This window comes from Myiozetetes cayanensis, unplaced genomic scaffold (genome assembly GCF_022539395.1).
Source record: "Myiozetetes cayanensis isolate MyiCay16 unplaced genomic scaffold, myiCay2020 scf1, whole genome shotgun sequence".
Classification (NCBI taxonomy): Eukaryota; Metazoa; Chordata; class Aves; order Passeriformes; family Tyrannidae; genus Myiozetetes; species Myiozetetes cayanensis.
Window position 1 is genome coordinate 59,459,611 of NW_026086604.1, and position 24,212 is coordinate 59,483,822.

Consider the following 24,212-nt stretch of genomic DNA (forward strand, 5'->3'; position numbering starts at 1 on the left):
TAAATATAGCCAGAAAACATGAATGCTTTCTCAATAAGTTTCTCATAAAAATATAAGAATTGTAATTTTTTTCTTTTTAACTTGACATTGCCCTGAGCTTGGGCAGGAGATGGGTCAGTTTGGTAGTGCTGACTCAGGAAAGGCTTGTTGGTAATCTAAAGTCATGACCATATTTGCTATGTGAGAAAAGCTTTATAAATTGAGTGGCTTTTATAGTGAATCCTTTCAGCCTTGGCTACAGGGACAGTGGGAGAGGAGTGAAATGGCTAATTAATGCTAACCATCCAGCTGTTAATGAAGTCTATGCTTAAGTTTTTCAAGTTATGCAGAAGAATTTTTAAGTGGGTTGAGTCTAGTATCCAAACTTGAATGGGCATGTTTTCAGGCTAAGTGTTGAGTACAGTTGTACTGGAATACCTTATAGCAAAGGTAGGGTGGAAGATCTTTTGTCTTAATTACCTAAGCAAGCTAAGGCTGGAATATGTTTTCGCAAGGTGGTGTCATGTTTTGCGGGATTAAGTCTGTAAGCTGGTGTTAGCTGGTTTGCTTTTTTTTTCCTAGGAAGCAAGTTGACCACCTCTTCTGGATTGCTAAAGTTATGGACAAAGCGGATCCAAACATGCATAGTGAGCTAATGGGGATAGTTCAGCATCTAATTCTCATTCTCTTGTTCCACTCTGTGAATTATTCTCTTTTGACGGAGTTGCATGACTTGGAAGTCAACTGAAAACTCGCTGCATCCTTCGTTCAACAGCTGTTTGTTTCATAGATTGCAACTGAGCAGTCACACTCTTGAAAAAGAAATGATGTTTTGGGAGAGTCTGATGTAAGTGGGAATATGAAGGAAATCAGCAATGTGGTGCTGGTTATTCAAAGGAGGTGAGATAAGAATTGTTCCAGGCAGCGGTACGGCATGTAGACATTCTGTATATCTTGCCTTTTCCCAGGCATAATGTTTGTACTGCCTCTTATGCTCTCCCTTCTGCTCATATCTGTTCTTGTCTTCCTTTCTGTTGAGAGCCTGTTAGTCATCCTTCCATTCCTGTCTTTTATTCCTCAGGGGTTCAGTAGAGCATACACACACAAGTGATTGATAAGCCTTTAGTTGCAGAACTGCTTTTACTTCCACTACTCTCAGGAGACTGTGGTGTGGTTTTGGGCCAGCCCTGTTCTTGTTCAGACATCTCTTAACATGTCTGTCAGGTGTGCTTTCTTTCCTCTCCCTCTCTCCTGTTTTTCTTGATAGCTGTGTGAGATCATCTTTTACCACCACCCCACCACCCTTATCCCTCCTCCCAGCACCTAGCATTACTCGAGAGAATAGAGTTAGAGATTTTTCTCTGGGGTCTCATCTTTGCAGGGAACAAGAATTCTCTACTTGTGCAGCATGGCAGCTGACCCAACCTCCTGTCTTCTCTGCCCTGTTTTTATACTGTGCTGTAGTAGTGGAGCAGTACAACTCAATGACTTCAGTGGCTGAGAGGACAAGCATGGGGAGTAGGCATGAAATGACTTTAGGGCAGAGTCAAAGTTTATTTTGCACAATGTGTTGCTGAGTTGGAAATGCCACATCTTTTCCTAGTTTTAAGCAATGCTGCTGTCTTTCAGCAGCACCTAAATGGAATGGTGTGGTCTCTGCCCACTTGTAAGTTATGATTAGTCTTCATAGAGAAGTCACCCAGACATGATGTGATAGATATGTAGGCGAAAGAGCTTACAAAGCACTGTTCCTTGAACACATGTGCAGACTTGGGGCTATGCAGTTCACCTGTCTGCATGTTGCCAGGAATAAGTCTTCACTGGGGGGATGGCCTAGCTGATGCTGTGGGTGGTTCAGAGAGGACACCTCAGCACTTGCTTCTGCAAAAGATCAAACACTAAGGTTGCAAAGGGATGGTTGGTGCCAAATTCTGAACAGTTGAGGTGGGCACTTTGAAGGCCTGCAGAAGACTGGGTCCAGATCTTGAAGATCTGACCAAAAACAAAAATCAGGATTCACTGTCTTGGTAGAAAATAGATAAATCTCTGAAAAATAGATAATATTTCTTTCTACAGCTTGACAGCATATCAGACTAATGTTTAAATAGTGAAGCTCATGAAGCAGATCCAGCTGCAGCTCCACTGACTTTGAGGAAGTGATGGTGATACAGCTGATGATGTGGCCCTGTAAATCTAGTCATAGCAGATGGTTGCCTTACAAACTAGAGTTCTTAATGTATCATTTGAAGATAAAAGCTAAAGCTTTCTCATTGTAGGGGCAAAAATGAAAGGTTTTGGTGTCAGTTTGGAATAGCTTTCTGCCCAAATGCTGTCTTCAGTGGAGAGGAGGATACAAATAAATTAGCGCTTTGTGTCTAGGTGGTGTGAATTGGGAACTTCATCTGCTCCCTGGAATCTACATTAAGGAAAGTGTATCTCAGTCTGAAGTGAGATGTCTGAGAAATGTATATAGGTCTATTTACGGAGGTCCTTTCAGTCTTTAGCAATTGTTTTGGTTCCATCCTCTCCCAGATAATGAATTTTGTCTTTTCTCAGAGCTGGCCACAATGCTCTTTCTACCTCATGAGCTGAAGCCTGACTCTCTTGTTTTCTTATCTTCTTTCACTGTAGCCAGCCTTCTAGGGCTATGCAGACTTTGACTCTTGTAAATGCTCTTAGTGCTTCTTTTCCATAGTAAGTGCTCCTTGTAATGTAGTCATCAGCTATTAGCTCCCTCCTCCCTCTTTTTTTCCCCCTCCCTCTTCTGTTCCTGTTAATTTTGATTATTTCTCATTTTCTCCTTTGTGCTCCTCTAAATATCTCTGTGGGTGAGTGTCCATGAAAGCCTTTGGGTGTCTGTGCTGTACACTGAACTACTGCCTTGTATGCCTCTGCTGTGAAATCCAGATTCTGAGCGGATATCTGTAAGCTTAACAGTCTGAAGAACAGGCTGTTCTTGCTTTTGGTTTTCTGGAAGTTAATTTTTTAACTGTTTTAGTGAGGTCAGCAAATGCTCAGATGCTTTCTGCTCCCTCCTCAGTAGCACTTAACACTGCTTTCATCTGCTGGCCTTCATTAGTGACGCTGGCCAGAACATAAGCATTGCTTTAAGCTCCTGTCACAACCTCCTAGGCCAAACAATCTTGTTTTTTTAATCTGCTCTTACTCCAAATCGCATTCAACGCCAGATTCGAAGTTTTCCTTTCTTTAGAAGATGTCCCTTCAGAATCTGACCGGATTGTCAAAGTCAGCTGTGGCACTGTCCCTTCTCTAGGTTCCTCTGCTCAAATTGAAGTAACTTGCTGTCAGTTCTCTGTGGATTGGACTGGGAGGGTCTCCAGCGTTTAGAACAGAAGCTGGCTTTAGTCCTGTACTTGGAAACTTGGGAGTTTTATCCATGAGTGGTATATCCACAGGCTGGCTTCTCTTTCTTGCTACAAGTCTATAAGCAGCCACAGAGGCCGCAGTCGTCCTTTTGGAGCAGGGTGCTGGCCAGTAACAGAAGGAGCAGTGCATCATGCAGTCAGCAATCTCACTTTAAAGGCCTTTTTTATGCAGATCTATTCACATGGGGTTTACCTCCCCTCTGATGTTAGCCACATGGCCTGGCTCCAGGGACTGCTCTGCAGAGCTGCTCATCATCCAGTGTGTGTGTGTGTACACATACCTTTGTTTTTCCCAGAAGGAGCTTGATGGGGACAGAGGTTCTTCACTGTCCTTTTGATCTGAGGCTGTTCGAGGACTGGTAGACAAGTTTCAAAGATTTATTCCAAAGCCAGGACAGATGAACAGACAGTTACTACTAGCTCACTATCATTGTGTTTTTTGTTAATGGTCCTTTGAGTGTTTTCTTCTTAAGTCCCTTATCTCCAAAGCAAAAGTCATTACTTTGTTCCCTGCCTGATTTCCTCAGTAGCTCATTTAGAGGTGGTGTCTGTATAGCCAGGTAATGATATCTCTAAGATCACTGTAAAGGCATCCAGAAATAGCTGATACAGAGCTATCATACATGTTTGACTTTATTTCAGGCCTCTCTTGACTTGAGTCCTTTCTAGAGCAAAGCTTGCAAATCAAACATGGAGCAGCCTAGGCTCAGGCTTTTGAGCTAAGACAACATAGGATATATTTAGCATTAAGGACCAATGTTTTCAACCTGCGCTATAATGGTCCTAAATTGGTAGCCTTCTACTAAAAAGTTACACATAAGCTGAATGAAATAATTCTGAATGAGAAAATTTATGGGATTTGTTTTTATTTGTTTTTTTGTCATCCCAGGAACTTCTTAGGAAGGGAGCCGGAAGACAATGAAGTGCTTTATAATTATGGTAGTAATTTTAGGAAAGAGCTGAATGAATCGGAAACTTCTCTTTGTTTAGCTAGGAGAACTAAAAAGAAGATCCAGTTAATGCACTTGAAAGTGCACAGTAAAAAAAAAAGGTTGAGTGAAAATAATTTTGTTAATATTGGTTTGTGAAACTGCTGGAAGCGTTATTGCTAGGCATTGATCTGATGAATCCTGAACCTCTAGATTCCAATGGGGAGAGACTAAAAGCCATAGTTGGTGACCTGCAGGAACTAGCAGTGACTTCCCAGTTGTTCAGAGGCTATCAAGGAGAAAGTGCTCTTACCTGGCCACAACACCCACTATCCAGGGAAAGTGGAGAAAGATACAGCAGTGGCTTTGGCTTGTTGCACCAATCCTGGAATCAAGCTAGGGTCATACTGTGGCATGGCCTATGGCAGCCTCAGAGGTTAGTCAGGGACTGATTGAATTAGCCACAAAAGACAGAAGTATGAACAGGAAGTCTACCCAAATGCAAGCTTGAGTATGGCGGGTGTAAAGTTTTTAGTCTGAGACCCAAACTTGTAGCCCAAATCATGGAGGTATGCTGGAATTGCTCGTGGGTTGAATCTGTCCTTACTGCAGAACTACCAACAGGCTGGATGTGGTCCTCATTACTCACATGTCATTCGTAGCCCTTCTTCAGAACTTAACAGTATTGATACTTCTTTCCTACTGCCTCTCAAGTGTGTTTTCCATACTGCTTTTCTACCTTTGGTGGTGGAAAAAGAGCAAAGCTTTCACACTGAAAGTCTCTGTGACCAAAATGGGATGTGACTGACGTGGGCCTTCCCTTCTGCTAGGTTGCCTCTTCACAAGCAGAATTACCAATAAAGTTCAGTCGAGGCTTTTTGAATTGAATCCAGATTGTTTTTAGGCCTGTTCTGCCCAGACTTGGAAACTGTGGAATGTTCAATACAGTATGGCTGTCTTCCAGACAGCAGTAGGCCAAAGCAAATGAAAAGGTGTGATTGAAAATAGTGAAATGCACATTCATATGTATGTATGAACGTAAAAGATACTGCATTCTTTTTACAGGAAAATTTTCGAGATCCTTTACAAACCAGTGCCTTCTGTGCATGAGTTTTCTCTTCCACAAGCTTTAGTAATCTCTGTGTTGTGTTTAGGATTTGAAGACTCAGTGTACCAAAAATGTGGATCCAGTCCCTGCTCTGAAAGAAGTCTGCCCAGAGAGACTAGACAGAAAGAGTTGCTGCATGAGCAGAGTGAACCAGGCCAATAGCTGACAAATTATTTGCTTTTCTAGGTGATTCATCTGTCAATGGCCCTGTTTTTTATTCATGTGGTGATTGGGTTTTTGTCTCCTCAACCTTACTGTGTTGTGTGGAGCCAGTTGCTGAAGTGCTGTCTGTATTAGTACCAAGAGCAGTAATCTAAAGGAGTTTACTTATCAGCCTGGGGCATCCTGGACAAGCTAGTCTCTTGTTAGGATGAGAGCTGAGGGGGGAGTTTAGTTAGCAAAGATCAGGTATGTCCGTGGGAAGCTGACAGTGTTGGAGGGTTCAGACTGGGCCTGTTGGATGGTTTTGGCAGAGCTGTGCTATTGGTATGAATCAACCATCCATGAATAATCAGAATTGAAATGTACTGTATGTGTCTTAGAACTCAGTAATGAGTCAGTTAGAGTTCCGAGTGTCTCACTGCCCTTACTTGAGAGAGATATGTGACATTCTGAGCAGATGTGTTCTTTCCCAACACCAGGTAGGAATCTGGCTTTTATTTAGATTGGGAGTGCTCATGAGAAGTCCCCCCTGGGTGTGTCTACTTTCCCTGTCCCTCATTCTGCAGTGAATAATAGGCTGAGATAGGACAGAACTGTGCTCAGCTCTGGCTGGAGCAGGTGGCACCCACTTGTGCATGCTGCAGGATGTTAGGTATGTTCTCCTGACGATGGCAGTCACAGCTTTGCCAACGTTATTTGACACTCACAGTTGGAAACTAGTGACTCTTTGCTTACATTAGTATATGGTCAGGTTTGATTTGCAAGTCTGAGGTACCTTTCAGCAAGCCAACTCCAGCTAACAGCTCAGGATTTAGCTGGAAGGACAGGTGACCTCTAAAAGTAATATAGCATCTGAAACATAGAACGTCACAAAGGCCTGTCCTAAAATAAAATGACAGATCATAGTTTTTGTAAGCTGAGGTCTCTGCATGCCTGGCAGCTCAGTGTCAGAATCCATGCAGCAGTCTGAGCTCTGACAAAGACATTTAGGAGTGCAATAGCATGACATAGCATACACTTTTCTGCACAGGTGTCCTCTGAGGGGACAGGGCCATGTCTCTCCTCTGGTATCACTTCCTACCCTAACAAACATTGAGCAATGTTTTCCTGCATGTCCCATTCCTCTCATGTTAGTCGCTGCTCACCTTCTGCAGTGATTCTTCATCAACAAATTTTAGGTTGGTCTTCTAGATAAACATGTGCTAATGACACACAAATTAGGGTGGTATCTCAGATGTTAGCTTTTAATTGGAAGTCCCCTCCCAAGTAAGTTTTCAAGTTAAGAGTAAACAGGAATTCCTCCATTTCTGCATCCCCCTGACTACATGACTTGTTAGAAGGATGCCATCGGACATATTTTTTTTACATTAAAAGTGCTGACAGATTATAATACACTCTGTAAATTTTACAGCTGTGTTGCTGGCAGAGAGTGCCAGCAGAGGGGATAGAGCAATAGCTTTCATGCTCCATTAGACCTGTGAAGAGGGGAAAATAGAAATGTTGGAGGGAAGAAGTCTGATACAGTAGTCTTTCTTCTTTTTTTTTTTTTTTTTCTTTACGTGGCTTTCCCTTCTACAACAATTGAGAGAAATTGGTATTGATCTTGTTTAAATTCAGAAAAACAAAAGAACTTCTCCTTTATTCTGAATCATTGTGCTCCACAGTGCAAGAAGTCTGAATTTTCTTGCCATGCTTAGCTGTCTTACCTTGCCCTTAGACTGCATGGCTTGATACAGAAGTTGAATTTGGAAGTGGTTTTGTCAGGTGGTGGCAGTGGCAACTGCTACTGAGCTGATGAAAACTGGCAGTAGGCAGCAAAGCTGGCAAAGCCCCCTGTGAAAGGAATTGTGGTTCAGAGTTTCAGCCAGTTTCAGTGACAGCTTAGTCAACATCTAAAGAGAACTTGCTGTGCCAGCATTCTGCATAAATCAAGTTCTCAAACTTTACAAGTTATTTCTATTGTAAATGCTTTATCAAGATGGTCACTTACATTTGTTTATCTTCCTTGTAACATAGAGATTTCTTGGAATGGGTGTAGTGAGAACACTATTATAGAAAGGCAGCATTTTTTTTAAGAGTCTGCAAATAATTATGGTTGGTGATATGTGTGTGCTGACAACAAATATCTGCATGAGCAACTGATACAATCTGCAATAACTGCAGATGCCACTTAGGGACACACTCAGTGTGCTGCTGCACCATGCGCTGATACCTTAAAAATGGAAATCTAAAAGTGAATTTCAGAAAACTGTTTCCTCGTGAGAAGAAATGAACAGAGGTCTTGTAATGCTGCTTTCCTTGAGTTTGCAAAGACACAGTTTCTGTCTGCTTAGAAAAAAAGAATGTTTGAAATGCCCTCCCAAGTGGGCAGCAGAAATCTGGTGTTTTATTATAAGATAGTGAGGTTCTTCTTGCAGGGCTTTTATTTTGTGGTTTTGGGGTTGCAGTGTTAAAAATATATGACACCTTCATTTCTGCATGTCAGTGATTGGCAGCTGATAGGGCATAGAGTATGCACAGTCTCAGTTAAACTGTTGTGCCTTATTTTAATTCTTACTTAAGGCATCTGTAAATTTTAGAGAGGAAGAGAGAAGACTTTGTACTCATTGTTACTTTCTTCCATTTGAAGCCTTAAGGAAAGCATCCTACAAACTTGCAATAATACACACAAAAAGGCTAGAAAGGATGTTTATGTAGTCTATTGTCAGTTTTAAAACTTCTTAGGATGAGGCAAAGGTAACGAGGTATGTCTTCTGCTTTCTGAATCAATGTAATGGAAGGGGGTTGTGTCCTCATTTTTTGCAGGCCATTTTAAAAACGTGCAGTTGTTGTATGTGATACTTGGTCATAAAATATCCAGCTTTTTATAAAGCATTTCTGGTAATGAAAGCAGTTGGCATGCTCTGGATAGAATAAATCTTCTGAGGATATTAGATCTGTTAGAAATACACGGAGAAAAAGTGGCTGAATGGTCTTGCTCCATTAGTACACTTTCAAGTGACTGCTTAGTGGTATTCTCAGAGCTTCCTTTCCAGCCTTCGGTCTGATATTCATCCTAACTCTGCCATGCCATGAGCTTGGCTCTGTGCTGGTCTCGTCACTCTCTGCTTAAAAGGTGCAGTCGATGCATCTCCATTAGTCCTTTTTAGAAGTATCCTTTTAGGTCACAATGTAAGTCACATGAAGAGTTTATTTGGAGTGAAGTAAGGAAGACTTCCTTAAGAGCAGTGCCATGTGCCTTTAGCACTGCTCATCAGACAGTTAGCATGGGTGTACATTGCAAGAGGTTGTGTAGGAAACAGATGTTTTGAGAGCCTTTAATTCTTGTTTATTCTTAGCTTTAGCTAGTGAATAGATGCCACCTTCTACAGTATTAAGTATCTCCTTTGGTACGTAAGCAGTCCTCTTAATTATTCATCTCTTTTATTGATATCTCCCTCAAAATTCAGTTTGACCATTACAAATTGGGTTCGGGTGGGGTTTCTTTTATTTGGGCGGTTTTTTTCCTAGCCAGCTTGCTCACACCTTGTAAATTTTTGATGATGGTCAGCTCTAGCTGATGAAATCTAAACCTTCCTCAGGCTGTCAAAATCACTCAGACTTACAGCTCCCCACCCTGTTCCTGTCTTTGCTGAGCTGTTCTGGTTACTGTCCTGTGGGTGCCCGGTGCCACCACACCTGGCTCCTGTTTGTGAAGGCTTCCTCCTGTTTCCCAGAGAGAGGGCAAGGTGGCAGCTGCTCTGGCCTCACACCAAATACATTTCTAGTATCCAAACCTCCCACTCTGCTAAAGACCTTGTAGACATCAGGCCAGAACAATACAGATATTCAAAAGAATTCATCATTTAGTGTGATTCTAATAGCTAGTATTTTTCTTCAGTGATTGTGATAACTTTTGAAGATCTCTAATTTTCAGTCATATTAAGTTGTAAATTACTTCTGAACTGAAAGTTTTATGACTTGTGAGTTGGAGAGTCACTGTTGGCCATACTTAACTAGAAGTACTGAGACACAAGCTTGTTTAAACTGGTAAACATAGCTGCAGCCTTACCAACTGGTGACATTAGTTCCCTCTGGATATTCCCTGTTGGCCTCCAAATCACTGCAAAGGTATATAGAGTGACTCACTCCTTGTAGCACTTCCCAGGTGGAAATTCTTAAGTCTAAGCTTGGAGGTGACAATAGTAATATTTTTCACTTATTAGGCAGGAGTTGGATGAGCCCAAAGGGGACACATCCATATCCATTACCTCCCTAGCCAGTAACTACCTTTTGTATTGAGTGGATTTTTGTGGGGCTGATTCTCTGTTTGGGAAGTTTGCTTAGAAGGTCTTGTAGTTTTAGGGAGGTTCTTATGGTGCACTTCAGCAGAAAGCTCCCATTGTGAAGGAGCTCGGGCTGACTCTGCATAACGTGAGGAGTCTCCTACGCAGCATCCTCCCACAGCCTGTCAAGCTGACAGCACAACCCTGGCACTCCGTGTAGCAGTGGTGAGAGCGCTGGGAGCTATTGGCTATCGTGATTATGAGGCTAGGAATCTCCTCCTCACATCCTGTGGGCTGCGTAACACAAGAGCAAGACTTTTTAATTAGCACAACAATCTGAAGTGAGCAAAAGAGCAGAGCTCAGCTAGAACAGTTTTCTCAGCTGTTTGGGTGAGCGGATGATGTGAAATCTGGCGTGTTAACTTTACGCTGGCCTTTGATTGATCTGACATGAGAGGCATAAAACGAAACAGGACAGTGGTGCTTTCCCATGAGAAATTTGTGTTACAAATGAGATTCTCCTTTCTATTAACTGGCTTTTTGATACCTAGATGCCTAGTTGGTCTTGAATTCCTTGCCACTCTTTCAGTATACTTCAGGTACTCTTAGTAGTATCAGCATTTTCCAGATCTCTTTCTTTCCCAGACAAGCAGGTGATTCACAGCTACAGCCTTTTGTTTCTTCCCATTTTCTTTCTTAAACTTTCAGACCCATATCTGTGTATTAAAAGATGGACACTCAGGGTTCGAGTTGATTCCGTTCAACTAAGACATCATTTGATTTGCCATGGTCGAAGGCCTGACTTGTGTGAAATGAACTGATACAGACAAAGGCAAGATGAGCTGTCTTGTGCAGAGTTTTAGCGTGGTGATCTGGATGTTAAATTGCATCCATGCAGAAGGAAAAATTGGAGCTGAGTAGATAAATACAATCTGGATGGGTAAAGAAAAGCCCAGAAAAAATTTTGCTACCTTTTTTTTTTTTTCTTTGCTGCAGCTCCCTGGATTAATGTGGTGTTAGCTGCTAAGCTTAGGGCAGGTGTCATTAACTTTGAAACGTGTTTAGCCAGTCTCTTTTGATGCTCTCTGTCTGTCCCTCAGCATGGGAGGAAACACTGGGATCTCTTCAGTTTCTGCAGGAGGTTGCCTGTGATGATGCTGCACTAAACACAAAGGTTCTACACTTTGGGTTCTTGGCCACCTATAAACATATCTGTAACATTTAAAATAAGTACAAAGCAAACTTCTTTAACCCTGAGAGTAAGCTGTTTGTTCTTAATGCTGATCTCTACACCGCAGCTGCAAAACTTTGTCAAGCTGCAAGACTTTAAATAAGGTGTTTGATTAGCTAGTATGTTAATGAATGCATGTTAAAATACGGCACAACTTAGTGCTGAGTGTTTATATCCCTCCCAAAGCATCTTAGCAAGAAGACACGTTAGTCACATCAACTTCTGAGCCATTGTTTTTGTTTTATATAGCTATTTGTCTTCACTTTTCATATTCTTGGAACAGTTCTTTTTTGAAGATGAAACACATCATCAAATAAAAATTCTTGTCTTGGTCACTGTTTGGCTTCTGTTGTGGGAATTTAGTATGGATTAAGTAATACTGACTGATCTTATTATTAAAGATCTTGCCAATTCCTGATGCTGTCTAGCAATTTAAGAGAGTGAGGTGAGGAAAAACATGGAAAATGGACACTTGGCTTTTGTCTAAAGAAAGCAGAAGGTGTTTTTAATTCATTCTTGTTTCATGAGGGGGGTGAAGATGTGAACTGGCTGCTCACAGTAGAACCCAGTGAGGCACTCGAGGTAGTGAAAGGTCTCACAAGAAGACAGAAGAAGTGGTGAGCCGAGGTTACTTGTAGCAGTCCAGTGTTTCTGGGCTGTGATGCAGCTTGTACTGAAGCTTGTCCGGCATCAGCTTAAGGAGCACTTGCCTATTGTATTGGGAGGATGCTACTGTTGAAAGCATTCTTGGAAACAAGCTATGCAGTGTAATGAAAATTAGTCCTAACATACGGCATCTGTTCTTTCCTGCCTTTGAACCCTGCAAATCCCTCCTCCTTCCTTTAAAGCTGCAGGGCTTTGCATAACCTCTGATGTATTCTCCAGGTTTTTGGCTTAACTATTCTTATGGGAGCTTAGTTTCTCATGAACAGTAAATTTTTATTTTTAACACTTCAGGATTCACAGATGAAAAGGACTTTATGTAATTAGCTCTCTTGTGTGGGACACTGTTCTTTAAGGTGTGTTTTCTGGAACTTATAATGGTACCAAGTCAGTCAGTGCACACTGAGGAGTTGCACAGCAGTAAGTTCTGGCCACAGCTTAATTTTTCCAGGTAAAAGCCATGTCCCAGCATAGTTTGTGCACTTCACTCAGAGCAGGGATCAGGCTGTGAAGGCTGTATGTTCTTTCAGGTAGATGTCTGCCCCTACCCCCCAACAATGTCAATTAATAGGCAAATGTGGTGATGACTCAGTTTTATCTCTTGAGTAACAGGAAAACTGAGATCATGAAGGGAATTCCCAGTGGCATTAATAATGGGTGTACCCGAGCGTGGCATTGGGAACCTCCGTTCATTGTGGCAGGAGGTTGCTAGTAACTGAGATGAGCTCTGGACTTGAGCAGTGTCTGTATTTAGCATCTCTGGAGCAGCCGTGTCAGTCAAACCATGAGCAGCAGTGCCATCGCTTGCTGCTATTACTGGCAGAGCTATGCTTTCGTTCAAAAAAACTTGTTTGGGTAGAAGCTGGAGGTCTGTACTGTGGTGTTTGGTATAACTTTGCTGGTGACATACATGGAGTAACTTGTGCTCCCCGGGAGGCATATCGATGCTTGTAGCTGCCAACACTGATACTAGTTAAGGAGACAAAATGCTTACATGAGCCCTGAAGTAGGTTTAGTAAATAAAGAAAAGCTTTTCTTACATTTGAGCCAGTAAATGTCAGCTTCCCTTGCCATGTGTCATGTTTTGTTCTGATATCGTGGAACCTGATCTAATTCTATAATTTCTGAATAATCACTTCCTGTCTGCCACTCCCTTGTTTGTATCATGTGCTCATAGGAAGAAACATTTTTTAAAGGAAAAAATACACCTTCCACTTGCTTACCACACTCACATAATTATGGAGTGTCTCAAAAGTTGTTTGAAGAAACAAGCCAGGCTTTTTAAGTTGTGTAAACATTGGTGGTGTATTTGGGGGGGGGAGGGTTGTCTGTTTATTTTTCAGTGTTGCAGATTGCTGCTTGATATTCTAGGAAAAAAGCTTCACAGCCCAGTTAGTGGTCATCTGAGGGCTAGACCCCTCAAGTATGCAGGTGCTGCAAACGTCCACAGCTCTTGGGAGTCCCCTCAGATGCAAAGTTTGCCCAAGCTGCAGCATTTAATTACTTTGTGTACATAATTGAGCATGAAGCCCTAGCCAGTGATGGAGAAAGGAATACAGTATTATAAAAATAATGTTGAGGAGATCATTTAGCCAGTAACTCTACATAGCTGATCCTTCTGCCAGACTCACCATGATCCTTTAATCTACTTTTAAGTAAAACATGCAGTTCTTACTGACATGAGAGGGATGAGAATTAAGTACCTCGTGCTTTCTGATGATGGCCAGCAAAAGATATTGCTAGTCTAACAGTAAAAGTAAAAAGTTATTTTGTTCTCAACTGTAGAAGCCAAGGTAGTATGCTGGGCAAGGCTTCATTTCTGTTTTGAGGAAGAGGGATGAGGACAGTGCTCTAACCCTCTTGCTTCATGGTTATGGCAGCAAAGGAAACAAGGAGGTAACTCGATGCTCTAGCCCAGGAAAGGGCCACCATTGCATCAGGGGTTATGGGTACCACACATGTGTATGTGTGTGAAGACCACAGGGATTGTGGTAAATGTCACACTGAGAACCTGTGAGATAAAGTTTTATTATGTAAATATCTACTGTTGTGCTGGAAAAAAAAAAAAAAAAAAAGGTGTATTGTGGAGCTTCTTCCTCCACAGAAATGTCCAGCATGTGCTTGGCTCTGTAGGGAGGCTGTGCATGGGGCAAATACCAGACAGGCAGCCCTCCTCAGACTGACTTTTTTCAGCCCTTCCTTAGCCTGTGGGCAGGGACTCGGGGTACACCAGTAGCAGCATTCAACTGGGGGCAGCTGTGCATTAGGGATGAGGTTGGCATTTTGTTCCCCAAGTGGGAAGTTCTTTCTGGCCACTCTCTGTATCGTAGATCAGCTCTGCACTGACTGGCAGAGGGCTGGGCCTCTGCAGGAGCAACTGGGCTCTCAAGAAAAGTAGCATTTGCTTCTGCCCTTGTGATTATTTGGAAAAAAGTTTTACTCGGCACTCTACAGGCAGCTTTTACTGCTTTGCAACCTGTCATCAAGAAAGAGGGCTTCCTGGCTTTTGCTTTGTTTATATCTAGAAGCAGCGATGATTTCCATTTGTGAGGTGATCTGCCATGTTCTCTGAAGGGGGAAGTGTTACAGACAGTTTGAATTGTAATAGATTGGGTTCTTGACCTTGCTTCTCCTCTGCATTAGGAAACAGAACATTAAATAGATTTATATAATACATTTGCAGCTTTTCTGCTTTGTACCAGCAACTCTTTGAGGTTGCTCCTCCTTTGTTCCCTGCCACCTGAGAGGCATTGATTTTACCTCAATTCTTGGTGCTCCTTTTCCCTGCCATCACCACCACGTCTGACGGCTGGGGCTGCATTGGCCATTGGTGCGGATGATGACTGGCTCAGACCTGCTTCTGCCAGGGCTTGGTGCCGCTCCTTCTCCTTCTGCCCACGGACTTGCTCCTGCCCGCCCTGGCCTGCTGCAGCCTGGGGAACATGGGGCTGGAAAACGTGTCTCTGCAGGGGCAGTTCCTGTCCCACCTGAACACAGGAGATAAGCAGCCTGGGATTCCCACAGCTCCCCAGTCCCACCAGCCAGGAGGACATCCTGGTGCACCCAGGAGGCCACAGGTGTAGGTGAGAGCCCGTCGGTGCAGTAAGGCCCGGGGCATCCGGGGCAGCGGCTGCGTGGGGCTGATGAGCAGGGGAGCAGCTGTGCGAGCCCTTCGAAGGGCTGGCCCACGAGGGGTGTTTATCTTGTGACTAATCTGACTCCAGCCAGCAAAGCTTGGGAGACTCCCAGAGGTCGGGACTTGAAAGACAAGTGTTGTAATTAATTTCTTATGCCACGCTTGTTGTGAAACCTTTTTAATTCCATGATAAGAGGCAGAATCTGGATTTTGTTTACCATCAGCTGGGTTGGAGGCAGGAACCAGAAAAGTGCTTTGTAAAGCACTGCAAATGTTTTTATTTCCCTCCCCCCTTTGCAGGATGTATGTGGTATTATCACACCACAACAGTGAAGCTATAAAAACATTATTGCATCCTTTTTTTTGAAGAGAGAAAAAAAAAACCTAAAAGAATTTTGACTGCTTAAAAACACATCTTTCTCTGAGAAGGTCTGTTAGGAACTTCAGAACAATCCAAGATAAAGAGAGTGGAAGAGATCACCATTTATTTCTTTGAGACTTAAATCTTCATTAATATGAACTTCTCCACAGTTTCAGGATTTATTTTTTTCTTTTAGTTATTTTTACTGGGAATTTAGAAGAATAAGACACTTTCTAGCTTGCCTGTCTGAACTAGCTTGGGATGAATAAGGTGTTACTCAGCAAAAGAATGCATGAGAAAGACTGGTTTTAGTTCTGAAGTAATTCTTTCTTCATAGTACCCTTGTATCTCACAGATTTAATGTTTGTAGCAGTTGAATGTCTCAGTTGTCACCTTCGAATAAGCTACTAGTTCTCCCAGCTCTGGGATATCTTTTCCTTCCAAGTAGAAAAATTGTCTGCATGCTACAGAAGTATGATTAACCTGGCCACACAGTAATAGAGGATTCTTGATAACTGCCAGTTTTTCTTTCAGCTAAGGAGGGTTCATCACTCTAGACTGGACAGGAGGAGAGCACCTGGCAGAGAAGGCGAGGGTATGTGGCAGAAAGGAGAAGAAGGGAGTGTGAAATACCAGGCTAGATTCAGGTTCCCTTGGGTGAGCTACAAGCTCTGTTAACTGAGTAGAACAGGTTCTACCTTCCTGGCACAGCTCACCTCTGCTGGCTGTTGAAATGGCCTTCAATGCTGATGACATTACTTCTGAATAGAGGAAATGGCTGTGTTTTAATATCCTGTCATCTGTAGGATGATGATTCTGATCAGGTTCAGTACTACAGCTCTTCAAAACCTCCTCCTTTCACCTACAGCTGTGTAAATACTCTCGTCATACAAACACACCACCTTTATTTTATGTTGCCTAATGTTGTGCTGCCTTTCCAGACTTCATTTGCAGCTTCTTCTGAGACTAGTATGAGACAAAAATTTTGTTTCTTGTGAGAGGTGTAAAATTCATATTCTGAATGCATATGATCCTGAAGTGAATTTTTTGCATTAATTTTGGTGTTTTTTTCAAATATTGCAGTTATGAAAAACAGAATGGTATTCTCCTGAACTTGCTCTTTGGCTCAATCTGTAAACTTTGTTTACTTTTCATGCCTTCCACACTTTAGATTTGTGAAAAAAGTAACTATTTTCTGCTATGAGTTTGAAACAGTTATATTCAATATTCACTTGATAAAATCTATCACTTTTTGTGTAATTTAATAAGATTTTTATTGTAGCTGCAGTGTATAATAAGAGTTATTGCTGTTACTGCTTCCTTCAATTGCTTGATCTTCTGAGTGAATAGAAGAGCGTGTTTGTTCCAGGTCAAAAATGGAGTGGGTGAAACAGAATAATTGAAGAGTTGATTTTTAATAACTTTAAATCCTAAAGTTTTTAATCATGAGTTACTGTAGAGATTGCATGAAACTGTAGGTTGGAGAGTGGTGGTTTTGGGGGTGATTTTTTTTTCTCCCTAAGCATCTTTGAATAGGATTGATAGCCCTCCCATTTTGATACCATCAGCTGAGTGAACACAGTTTTTGATGGTTGCTGGGAGTTGTTGTGTACGTGGTGATAGACTTCTTAGTCAGGCTCTGGCCATCAGGAGAGCTACTTACAGGTGATGTTATTGCTCTCTGCATGCATCACCAACCCACTACTGCTGCTGGGTGTCTGGTCAGTGCTGACTGGCCTGGGAAACCATCTTACCAATAAAACCTCCAGAGCATCACCTATGACCTTAGGATGAACATAATAATGACTGATGGCTGAGATGTGGAAGAAAAACATGAGTTTTCTGAACTTCCCACTGACCTACTGCAGGAAATGAGAAGGATTAACTAATACTTTAAAAACCCAAGCAAATCAGCAATGAAGCTAAAGCTCAAACCCCATAATTTTCTAGTGCTGCAAAAACGCAACCTCGGCATAATGTGGTTTGTGGAAAAAAACAAGGGGAAAAGGGCTGTTTCTGTCATGTTTTAGGGTAGAAGAGAAGTCATGTATGAAACCTAGAGGAAGAAAACCCTGACAATCTTAGTAAACATCAAATTTTGCAGGTTAAGGTGTGGATGGAGTCCTATACTTGGCATATGGCTAGTTTGGGGAGCCAGGTTTCAGTATTTCTGAGGGCAAGGATAGCTTTGGGAGGTACAGGCCTGAGTGCTTACTTATATTTGGTAGCACCCTTCTCCTCCAAAGGCCTCACTTCTTTCAAGGTCCAAACTTGGAGGTCCAGCAACAACTTTTGCTCCATTGGAACAGTGCTGTGAGTCAGAAACAAAGGGCCTGCTGCTGGGAAAGGGAAGAGGTTCAGCAAGGGAACAGTGGCCTCTGATGACAAGCAGTGAGAAGTGCAGGAGGCCACACCAGCAGCATAGAATTGATTGTCTCCATCCTCAAGGCAACTGGCATAAAAATATTTTTTACACATGGCTGACACCGTAAAGAGCCTGAGCCTAATGCAATTCAAGTTTTACTTACTGAAACATGCTAAACCAAAGAACAAACTAACATTCACTTTCTTGAAGGAAGGTAAGATATTTTAAATTTGTAAGTGTAGGAAGTAGAGATGTTAATATTGGAAATATATTTGTGTTACACACGTGTGTAATGTTACACATTTGTGTTAGATTTTAATCCTAACCTACAAATCAACACTTCCTAAGTAAGAAGGCAAATTAATCTCTTTAGTACTGATTCACTGTAGAAGGAAGGTTGCCTTTTGCAAAACTGCCATTTACTAGGCCTAGTTTGTGCTTCCAAAACCCTGTTGAAGGTTATAGATAAACCATAACATTTAAATAGTCTTAGTGTTGATGAGATTGTTTCCAGTTTCTTATGATATAGTGATATGAAAGGAGAGAGAGGAGTGAGTGTCTGTGTGTGGGTCTGTGCTTGTGTGGGATACCTTATCTGACTTTTGATGGAATAGCAGCTCCAGCTACTTTACCTGTACTGTGTTTTTTGGGTTGGTTCACCCAGAGGTTGCTGACAGCAGTGATTGCTGGTGGTTTTTTTTTTTTAATATTCCTGCAACACATAGAATGCAATGTTAGCATTTCAGAAAACCTTATTTTTCCCCCTATTAAATACTCTTTGATGAGCAGTATTGGCACTGGTCCTCCCTCCAAGTCAAAGTTCACTTCATATCTGTTTCCTCTTAAATCCCTTTGCATGTGGTCAGCTTTATAGGTCATAAATGAGAGACTGCCAGCTTATTTGTTGGCTGATTGTTTTCACAAATGCTTCTGGTGTTGATCTTTCTGAGAAAATAGACACTGATTGCAATTTGTGTCAAAGACAGTGTTTTGCAGCTGGGACACAGAATGGCATAAGGGTTAAACATGACACGTTCCCTTGAAACAATTTTGACTGCTGCTAATTTGAATGCTCAGTAATGGAGATCTGTTGGATGGAGGGGTTACCCTTCACTATTAATGACTCATTGGCCTCCTTCCCAAGCTGCCTGAAGTGCTGCTCTCCCTAGTGGAAGTAATTTTGTCTTTGAAGTACTTTCCAGAGCTGTCAACTCATGTTCCACAGTCCCCAGAGGAAATAATAAGCCATGAGTGCATGTACACTGAAAATGTAGGGTCTGAAATGAACTGTTCCTATAGGAGCCTGGCAGTCTGCTTCTCTGTGGAATTCAGCTTGTTTATATAATCTTATCTGGCTAAGCTTTGGTATTTTATCTGGCAGGCAGTTCCTCTGAAAAGCAGCTGTCCAAGCAGTGGGAGTGGTGCTCCTGGTGTTTTTTTCAGAAGGTCTATAATTTCTTGTTTCATATAAATTAAAGAAATACAATACTCTCTTGGCTGCAACCAAATGCTCCAACCAGTTTTCTTTCCCTTATAAATAGCTCTTTAAGTATGGTCTGCTGTTATGTCCTGCATGACTTAACAATGGAATCACAGAATCATAGAATCAACCAGGTTGGAAAAGACCTCCAAGATCATCGAGTCCAACCCTTGATCCAACACCGCAGTGGTTACTAAACCATGGCACTAAGTATCACATCCAGTCTCATCTTAAAAACCTCCAGGGACAGTGAATCCATAACCTCCCTGGGCAACCCATTCCAATGTCTGATTACTCTCTACGTAAAAATTTCTCCCTAATATCCAACCTAAACCTCCCCTGGTGCAGCTTAAGCCCATGCCCTCTTGTCCTGCTGCTGGTTGCCTGGGAGAAGAGACCAACCCCCACCTGGCTACAACCTCCTTTCAGGGAGTTGTAGAGAGTGATGAGGTCACCCTTGAGCCTCCTCTTCTCCAGGCTAAACAACCCCAGCTCCCTCAGCCTCTCCTCACAGGACTTGTGCTCAAGTCCCTTCACCAGCCTGGTTGCTCTTCTCTGGACCTGCTCCAGCACCTCAATATCCTTCCTGAATTGAGGGGCCCAGAGCTGAACACAATACTCAAGGTGCGGCCTCACCAACGCAGAGTACAGGGGAAGGATCACTTCCCTGCTCCTGCTGGCCACACTGTTCTTGATCCTGGCCAAGATGCCATTGGCTTTCTTGGCCACCTGGGCACACTGCTGGCTCATGTTCAGCTTCCTGTCAGTCCAAACTCCCAGGTCCTCTTCTACCTTGTGGCTCTCCTCAGCCTGTAGCGCTGCAGGGGGTTGTTGTGGCCAAAGTGCAGGACCCGGCACTTGGCCTTATTGAACCTCATCCTGTTGGAGTCAGCCCAACTCTCCACCTTGTCCAGGTTCCTCTGAGGAACCCTCCTGCCTTCCAGCAGGTCAACACTCCCCACCAAACTTGGTGTCATCAGCAAATTTGCTAATGATGGACTCAATCCCCTCATCCACATCATCAATAAAGATGTTAAACAGGACTGGGTCCAGCACTGATCCCTGGGGGACACCACTGGTGACCGGCCGCCAGCTGGATGCAGCCCCGTTCACCATCACTCTCTGGGCCCAGCCCTCCAGCCAGTTCTTAACCCAGCACAGAGTGCCCCTGTCCAAGCCATGGGCTGCCAGCTTTTCCAGGAGTGTGCTGTGGGAGACAGTGTCAAAGGCTTTGCTGAAGTCCAGATAGATCACATCATAGGATTTGTGGTGCCAGCAAGGGATGTGTAATGTGTTCTGTAAAGTCACAGGCTGACTATAGAATTGTTAGAAGAGTAACTCAAAGATGTTACCATCTGTGAATTTATAGATAAGTTTTTAACCACCACTACTGTTGTCAAGAAAGTGAGCATAGGTATATCTGCGTGAAGAGATCTGTAGATCTGTAGCGTATATTGTCTCTAACAGAAAGGTCCTTCTGGGTAAGCAGGTAGTGACAAAGCTATTTAAAAAAAAAACAAACAAAAAAACCTACCACCAAGCACATATTAACTGAAAGGATGCAGCCAAAATATTTGAGGTTTTATGTTCAAGGATTAGACTTGATGGTCTTGGAGGTCTTTTCCAACCTGGTTGATTCTATGATTCTAGGTAACACATGCTAGATAATAAAATGTTAGTTAAAACTTACTGAAAGCTAAAGCATTCTTGGGAAAAGAGTGGCAATAATATTCAGTGTCTGCAGAAGAGTTTGAGGAATTTTTTGTGTAGCTTTGGATTGCAGGTTCAAGTAAGAGAGAACTGAAAATCTGAGGAGTCCTTCTCCAACTGTGGTAAACTGTGTCTTTCATCTCTTTTACAGGAATAGTGTTTTCAGTGGAAAGTAAATTATGGGCACAAGTAAAATTCAGATCCAAGTCTTTCAAAATTTAGTGGCTATCCAGAATTATCTGTCCAGTTCATAGTACATATTTGTCTGAAAGCACTATGTTTTGTAGATGAAAATGGTCCATGCAATCTGCCCTATTCAGAGAAATCAGGGACATATTCAAGACCTAAAAGGTTAATTTTCCCTCTGTCACCTGTAAGTAACATTTCACTCTGGCCTCATTTGAGACTTACGAAGACATGACGCTCGGCTTCAAGCACTGTTCAGGTATCCCGTTGGATGACACTTCTCAAGGTGGTACACGTGCAGAATTCTATAGATCTTTTGCTCCACAAAAGGAGAATTTGATATTGCAACAAACAACAGGAAACATGGAAAATGAGCTCTGCCTGGTTCCATATGGTATATACTGGTCTTGCCTGAGACCTGGCATCAAGCACAGTCCATTTCTTTAGCTGAAGTGGCATTCCTGCTTGAAATTCAATACAGTTTTGAGAAACTTAAAACCTAGCAAGAAGTTGCTGACCTTCATTAAAAGTGTGTCATCATAAACTATGCAATGATACAGTTTTCATTTCAGACTAACACATGCCACCTGAGCAGTTTAGTACTGGAAATGGGTAATACACCTCTGTTGTGGCCACCCCGTAGCTGGTAAAAGTGAATGATATTGTCTGACTTGTCCCAGTTCCCTTGTGAAGAAGAAAATTTTCTTTTTGCTGTGCTAGGGATTGATGACTTTCTGCTGCCACAGCAACAGCTGACATTAAACTTCAGTAGATAACTTTGCTTTATTCTTGCAGCACGAGTAGTGGTTCTAAATAGCATCGAGGAGGTAGCTGTTTTGTTCTGCGGAATTTTTTTGTTTTGTTTTGATTTTTTTTTATTTTAAGGTGATGTCCCAAGTGAGTATAATTGCTAGTGAGAAGGTTATTTTGAATTCACATAATCTAATAATCCCTGTATTTTTAAGGATCATATATTCTATACTTGAACTTTTTCTTGAAAATAAGGTTAATTGGTGTTTTTTCTTAAAAGCTCTTTGAATTAGCTCTCATTTCTCCAACCTGTGATAACTTTTAACGGTTTTACCTGTTAAAATTAGGACTTTATCTTCCTTGTCTGGAATCCTGTTTAGAGTCAGAGTGGGAAGCTAATGCTTGGCACTGTTTTAAAAACAGAAACTCCAGTCATCAGCAGGACGTGGACTTCATTTTTTAGCATGTCTAGCCCTGTAATGCTAAATCCAAGAACACTCAGTGGTCCAACACTGAACGTAGCCTGTATCGCTTGTAATGCAATCCTACTTCTGCTTGGTTCATGTTTGGAGGAAAAAGTTAGCATTTTTGTGGTAAGATGGGCTTTTTGTTATTAGAGGAGGTGGTTGTCTTGAAGCTTTTCAGAGGTTAGGAATGCTGGCAATCATCTGGGGAGACAGATTACTGGACTCAGCATAGGTGAGGAGGTCACAGGCGTAAAATAATTACTTCTTTTGTTCCACTGCCCTGGTGCTGACCCAACCTGAGAAAGCTGGTTCAGAAATGACCTGTGTGTCTTAGGAGGACTGTCATACTTCTCCTGTGACACTATTACTTGATCATCACAGACTTGCATGTGAGAATTAAGTCTCTGGGTTGTTGTTAATTTAAGGGGAAGAAAACAGTGTTATCAACAAATATTCCCAGATGAATTATTTAATAAAGCTTTAGCAAGTTTGCCTTAAAGTAATTAAGTATTAATATAGTAACATAGAGAGGAAGGGAGATAACAGTTACCTGAGTGCTTTCAGGGGATAGATGACTAACCAGGCCATGAGTTTCATTTTACCTACAGCGCAGTGAACTGTACTTGCCTACCTGTTTTTCTCAGTCCTTAAGGAATGCAGATTTTGGTTTAAGTTTGGTTTGCAGTTCGACAGGAGACAGTCTTAAACACAAACCCGCATGTAATTTTAATTGCCATCTTAAACTGAAATTTTGGGGTAAAGGTTCTCTTGGACTCTAAGGCCCAGTGCTGCTGTTCTTAAGTGCTGTGTTTCAAGTGAGGAAGAATTTAGATTCTAAATCTGAATCCCCAAGTTGTTTTCTTAGGACTGTCACAGAAATTTATCTGTGAATTGTGAGGGTGAGCAAAGCCTTTGAGACTGTGGTGATGAAAGACATCTCTTATGGACCCATACTTTACAAGGAAAAGGTATTTGTTGTGAACCTTCAGAATCATCCATCAGAACTAGGTGAATGTAGATGGTAATCCTCTTGATGAAAGAAAAGGAATAATACTTGGCTTTGGCTCCAGGAGCTGGCATGTGCATTTAAAAGAGGAGACACTGCACTGACCGTTCACCAAGTGAACTTGAGAAGGTGCCCTCTCTACAAAGTCACTGTCTTGGCTGTGAATACACTTCCAGAAACCAGTTGGGAGCTTCTTGTGTTTGAGTGACTTTAATGATTTCCAATCCTGTACCTTACCAGCCTAAATAACACAGTAAGGCCTGTGTAATTGGTACAGCTCTGAACAGCCTGGGAGGAGAGAGAAGAGGCGAATAAGTTAAACACAACAAATTTGTTTAAGGAGTATCTTTATTTCACAGAAACTTTTCCTTCAGCACCACCTTCTAGATGCCTTATAATGTCCTCAGGGTTAGTATAGCCAATGTAGATAAGTTATAGGAGAATGCAGAAATAGTCTTTCTGAAGTCTTCAAACGGCTTTTTCCAGCGCAAAGAACTGTGTAGAATCACAGAATAAATTAGACTGGAAGGGACCTCTGGAGCCCAGCTAATCTAACACCCTGCTTCAAGGAGGCTCAGTTGCATAAGGTTGCTGCTTAGCCCATTTTTTAGTTGTCCTTTGATTAGAGTAACTTAATGACACTTAACTGAAGACTGTCAATAATAAGCCTTGAAATTAGACTTGAGAACAAGACCTTGCAAGACATAGAAATGCAATTATAAGCTTGTTTTTACTAACACTGTTTTTCCCCCCAACCTATGCAAGGTTAATTTATTGGAGGAAAAAAATTTTTAGTGACAGTTCTGTAAATGTAATTTTGGATTATACTGCTTGTCTTCAACAGTAGAATAAACTGGAAGTCTGTTAGTTTATCTGAAAAGTGTTATCATGCTAAACTCCCTGTGAAATTATTTTCCAGTTAGTGCATGTTTCATGTTTAAACTATGCACAGTACTTTTAATGTGAAATGCAGTGACGCAATTTGTACACTAACAACTTGATGTCTTAAGTGTTTTTTATGCAAAGCA

The 24,212-nt window shown here is 42.0% G+C and overlaps 1 protein-coding gene across 1 annotated transcript in view; it reads left to right on the forward strand.

The window, feature by feature from the left end:
• The window catches only part of PARD6G (par-6 family cell polarity regulator gamma), a 66,574-nt gene that overhangs the window by 38,505 nt on the left and 3,857 nt on the right, over positions 1–24,212 (forward strand). The window lies entirely within an intron of this gene.